Source organism: Pteropus vampyrus, unplaced genomic scaffold (genome assembly GCF_000151845.1).
Source record: "Pteropus vampyrus isolate Shadow unplaced genomic scaffold, Pvam_2.0 Scaffold82, whole genome shotgun sequence".
Classification (NCBI taxonomy): domain Eukaryota; kingdom Metazoa; phylum Chordata; class Mammalia; order Chiroptera; family Pteropodidae; genus Pteropus; species Pteropus vampyrus.
The window spans coordinates 3,094,164-3,100,354 of NW_011888863.1; the positions used below are offsets into that span (position 1 = coordinate 3,094,164).

Here is a 6,191-nt window from a genome sequence, read left to right on the forward strand (position 1 = left end):
CCCACCCCAGTGCTGTATTTAGGGTTGCCAGTTGTTTCTCCTTTTGGTTGCCTGAGGAAGGCCTCACATGGGAAAGCTCCATTAAGGTGCTGATGCTTCAGGTTGGAGCTTCTGAGACCAAACAGATACCAATCTTTCACCAGGAGAGGGCAGTTAGACCCTGAACTTTGGTTCTATTGAAGAAGTGATTAGATAGGATATTTTGGGACCTGGAGGGGTATGTGGTGATTAGTTTGGTAGCAGTAGCCACAAGTTAAATTTCCTCTAGAATCAACTCACAGCTAGTATTATGAATCTGATTTGAACTAGTATCCTCCCAGAACCAGTAACTTAAATGTGATGAACAATTGTTTATTGTCTTTAAAATAAAAGCACTGTGATACAACTTCATGGTATAAGACTTTTAGTTAGCCCATCATAGAGAGGTTAAGTACTAGATCAACCACAAAGGAAGTTATGTGAGCACTTTCTCTGGGCTGTAAATTATTCTTTAGGCTCATGTTCATGCATGTGTGCGTGCGTGCATGCGTGTGTGTGTGTGTGTGTGTGTGTGTGTGTGTGTGTGTGTGTGTGTTATGTAGGCCACACATCTGAAATCTGCTACTTCATAACTGAAGGGCAGCCCTGGGAAAGGCAATATAAAAAGTGATTAACAGCAAAGGCTCATGTTCTACCTGCCTAAACACTGCCACTCATTAGTTGTATGACTTTTGTTATACAACAAAGGCCGAGTTGCATTTATTTTGGCAGAACTACAAAGTTGGGATAATATTACTAATTGCCTCATGGAGTTTTATGAAGGATAGATAAATGAGTTTATACATGTCCAGCATCACCCTCTAGGACGTATATAGTTTTTGTAGGGGCCAGACTAGTGAATTAGACAGGGATGTGATGGGGATCACAGTGTCTGCCACTTTTGGTTGTCTGACTCTAGAGTCTGAGCACTTACCCACCAGGCTGTCCACTCTGCATTGTCTGCAACTTTTGGGGCTTTAAGGGTCGCTTTAAACTCGGCCATAGTTCCAAGAAATATTGTTTTTTCATTTACAATTATTAAAATAATTTTTTTCAAGTTTTGTAATATTTATTTCTTATTTACAATATTGCCAATGCAATATTGTTTTTTATTTACTGTCTTGGTTGAGGCAGAGTGGAAAGGACAGTTTTAGAGCTTCCACTGGGTTTTCCAATTCCATAGCTCTTACACCATGGGTTAAGAAACTAATGTGGGAGTTCAGCTAACTACAAAGTTCAGTGACTGGGAAAATGATTACTGGATGAGTCATAGAACCTGTGGACCTACTATGAATGGAATCTTAGTGAGGACTTTGTTTATTATTTATAGTTACCTTCCCCAACAGGGGGCCATGGTAATGCTTCATATTTTCAGGTAGTAATGTCAACTTTGAGCCTACAGCCAACACTCCTCGAAATGCCTTGATATTTCTCTTTCTCTTGTATACAGTTACCTGTACACAAGAAAATGGCTATGGGTCCCTTTGGGGTAAGTATGGGAGAATTATCATAAACATTTGCTATGGTGTTGTAGAGTTTTTCTCATGAGGGATCTGCACGAGATCAATGTGTTTTGAATCTGAAAAGGGGCTCAGGCTTGAAAAAGGGAGAGATCATGACTTCTTATTGGGGCAGCTGCTCTCCAGATTTTAATTATCCATCCTTGGTTTCCTCTGATTGTGTTGATTGAGCAATGTTGCCTATCTCTTGTGCCTTTAGGGACTCATGTTCTCTTAACAATCTTCATATTTCTCTGAAGGTGAGAGTCCGTCCCTATTGCTTGCCACTCTGACTTTGCTGCTTACTACAATAATTGAGCCCAACTTGTTTCTGATAGTTAAGTACCACCACCTGGTCCCTATTTGGGATCCTATCATTCCCATTGCCATCAGGTAGCCCAGTTTGGTGCCAGCATCTCTTACCATCAGCCTTAGCCAGTGGTGTGCTGGAACTGATTCTTATAAGCTCTTACAAGAGCCAATTGTTAAATTTTTATGAAATTTATGAGCCAACTATTAAACAGAAGATGTTAAATGTTATAAGACAGGTGAATGATTCTGTACTGATAAACTCTCCCTTACCCAACTTTTTGTTTTGTCTCCTTGATCCTGTACCCTCATGTTATATCCTGGTCTCATACACATTCAGCTCCTGACAGCACACTTTAGCCAGGTCCTGCAGCACCTTTTCCTCCTTAGGAGGCTCAGCACCTCCTCAGCTGTTTAGACTGTGATTGACCCTAGTTTATTATCTGGCAGCCAGGACATGAGGTGGGGTGTATTATGGGCAGTGGTGAGTGAAGAATGGCATTTGTCTTGTAAAGCGGAGGACTCTGCTTCATCTTCCAGGAAGTACAGAGAACTAGCCTTTAATGGGAAGGAGCGAGGCTACTTGTGCAGGCCCAGAGGAATCAGAGGAATCTGAGGATTCAAGGTTTTTTAATGCATTGACCAAGAGGACCCCATTCTAAGTCTTAGGCTTAAACCTCTTCCAATCAATGCCCTGACCTTGGTGAAGCTGACTTGCCTAGGTTGAGAATCTAATATTTCTGGAGTTTCACTACTCTTATAATTAGAGGCTAAATCTGATCCTTAGCATTTGCTACCTCCAGACTACAAGAGCTGAGAGTCTGCTTCCAAGGAAACTTTTTGACTTTCACTCTTTCCCTTAAATTGGTGATTAATTCCCTTAGCCTTCCTTTCCCCGCTTCCTTCTCCCGCCACCATGCATTGATTGATAGCACCCAACAAGAATCATGTTAGTCTTTTTTTTTTTTTTACAAATTTATTGAGGTCAATTGATGACAGTAAAATGCAGGTGTGTGTGTATGTGTGCATAGTTTACAATTTGGTAAATTTCAGCATACACATACACCCTTGAAACCATATCAAAGTCAAGATAACAAACATTTCCATAAACCCCAAAGGTTTCCCCCTTCCCTTTTAATTTATCCTTCCTTTCACCCTTGTGCTCAAGTAACTCCTGATCTGTACAATAGTTTATATTTGCTAGAATATTATGGAAATAAAATGATACAGTATGTAATCTGTACAATAGTTTATATTTGTACACTGTACAATAGTTTATATTTGCTAGAATATTATGGAAATAAAATGATACAGTATGTAATCTTGTTTTGTCTGGCTTTCATTAAGTATAATTTTGAGATTTACACATTTTGAGTGTATCATTCCTTTTCATTGTCTAATAGCATTCCATTTAATAGTTGTACCAAATATGTTTATCTTAACCTGTTGATAGACATTTGGGCTGCTTCCAGATTTGGGTTGTTATGAATACAGCTACTATGAATATTCATATACAAGTCTTTGTGTGGATATGTTTTAATTTTTATTGACTAAATATTCAAGAGTGGAATGGCTTAGGTATTTGGTAGGTATATAGGTATATACTAAACTTTTTAAGAAACTGCCAAACTATTTTCCAAAGTTGCACCATTTTGCATTCTCATCAGTAGTGTATGAGAATTCCAGTTGTTCCACACCTTCACCAACACTTAGTAAAGTCCTTTAACTTTAGCCATTCTAGTAGGTGCATAGTGGCAACTCCCCAAAGTTTCCTCATGCCCCTTAGAGATTCTTTCCTCCATTTCCTCCCTGTTCACCTTCCTATCCTCAGGCAACAGTTAATCTTCATTCTGGAACTGTAGATTAGTTTGCATTTTCTAGAATTTTATATAAATGGAATCATATGGTGTGTACTTTGGATTCTTTCATTCAGCATAATTATTTGAGATTCATTCATGTTGGAGCATGTATCAATAGTTCATTTCTTCCTATTGCTGAGTCATATTTCATTATATGGATATACCAGTTTATCAATTCACCTGTTGGTGGACATTTTGATTGTTTGAAATTATTGTCCAACACAAAGCTGTTATAAACATTTATGTACATATGAACATATGTATATGAACATATGCTTTCATTTCTCTCAGGTAAATGTCTAGGAGTATAATGACTGGATCATATGATTGATATATATTTAACTGTTAAGAATGTGCAAAACTGTTTTCAAAGTGATCATATGGAAATAATAGAAATGAAGTAAAACAAACACACAAAAAACCACATTTGTCATTTCAAGGGAAAGGGAACACTTAACAATGAGTGAGAATATGTATATCTATTTGCATTTTGAAAGTAACACCTCTAATATAAAATGTTGACATTTGACAACAGATGTATGGAAGCAGTTCTATCATTATGGCATTTTGTTGCCAAAAATGATGTATGTCAGCTATAAAACTCTTCTATCAAAACACTTAAGATATTTCTAAAACAAAACTGTAACTTATTTTTAAATCTTCTGAAAGCTTAGTTTTGAACCTATTTGTTTAAAATATGAAAATGCAAAAACTTTTATTGTTTTATTATTGTTTACTACTTAAATTTTAAACAATTTTACTATTTAAATTTACTACTTAAATTTCAAAAAAATCTTTTTATAATTGGTGGATGGACTGAAAAAACAACATTCTGCTAACCCTTCCATTGTATCCATAATTCTTTTCAGGATCTTTTCTTAGATTTGAGAGACATTAACACCAAATATTGAAATGAACTAAACTTGTAACCGGAACTTCTATCACTTTATCTCATGGTACCAAACCAAATTTTATAAAAACAAAGCACGCTCGATTACATGTCTGTCACTACAAATATATTGGTAGAGGCAAAGAAATGATTTATCAGTAATAAAATAAAACATTTAAGAAGATCATTTAATTTCTATTTCATTCTTTCAAAATTTTTATCTTTGTAGACAGAACTTGTAAGATATAAAATGTAATACTACATATGTAGCTTATAAAGAAATAAATATATACATATCAGGGATATCACCTCAATATTTGTTTGGAAGGTGTATCTAATAAAAAAGTTTGAGGATCATAGTCTTATATGATGACAAACCAATGCACAAACTCAATTAAATATCAGGTCATCTCAATGGCACTATTTAGTCAAAATATTTATCTCTTTACCTTTAAAGAGAGAAAACCTAGCACATGATACATTTTAATATGGGTATTAATGTACTACAAGACTAATTATTAAAATGTGGCCCATGAGTCTACAGCCATGCTACCCTGAACAAGCCCAATCCTGTCTGATCTGGGAAGCTAAGCAGGGTTGGGCCTGGTTAGTACTTGGATGGGACACCACCTAGGAAGACCAGGTGTGTTAGATGTAAAAAATAAAAAAAATAAGAGATTGTAAGCTGACGAAGTCCTTGCAATCTGTGAGGTCACCAAGGGTTGCCTCGCTTAAAAAATAAAAAATAAAAAAAATAAAATGTGGCCCATGGTCTTCTAGGTCTATGGCAACAAAATTATTTTCATAATAAAGTTAAGACATTACTTGCCTTTTTGTTTTGTTTTGTTATTTATTTATTTATTTAGTTTTTAAAGTTTATTGGGGTAACATTGGTTAATACAATTATACAATTTTCCAGTTTACATTATAATTTGACATCTGTATATTCTATTGTGTGTTTACCACCCAAAGTCCAGTTTCCTTCAGCTACCATATATTTGATCCCCTTTACCCACTTCACCCTTCCCTTAAACCCAATATTTGACCCCCTTTACCCCATCTACATCCCTCCTCCCCCTCCACCCCACTAGTAACCGCTAGTCTATAGTCCATGTCCATGAGTCTCTGTTAGTTTGTCCTGCTCATTTGTTGCTTTTAGGTTTATATCCCACATATGTGATATCATGTGATTTTCAACTTTTTTAGTCTGGCTTATTTCGCTCAGCATGATTATCTCGAGGTCTATCCATGTTGTCGCAAATGGCAGTATTTCATCTCTTCTTATGGCTGAGCAATATTCCATTGTATATATGTGCCACTGCTTCTTTAGCCAATCATCTATCATAGGACACTTTGGTTGCTTCCATGTCCTGGCCACTGTGAATAATGCTGCTATGAATATCAGTGTGCAAATATCTTTTCGGATATGGGTTTTCAAGTCTTTGGAGTAAATACTCAGTAGAGGGATTCTGGATCATATGGTAGATCAATTCTTAGTTTTTTGAAAAACCTCCATACTGTTTTCCATAGTGGCCGTACCAATTTGCAATCCCATCAGCAGTATATGAGGGTTCCTTTTTCTCCTCATCCTCTCCAACATTTGTTACTACTTGTCCT

At 36.4% G+C, this 6,191-nt stretch overlaps 1 pseudogene; it reads left to right on the top strand.

Moving 5' to 3' along the window:
• The first annotated feature begins 5,110 nt into the window (after positions 1 to 5,110).
• On the top strand, positions 5,111 to 5,229 carry LOC111741895 (annotated as a pseudogene).
• The last annotated feature ends 962 nt before the right edge of the window (positions 5,230 to 6,191 follow it).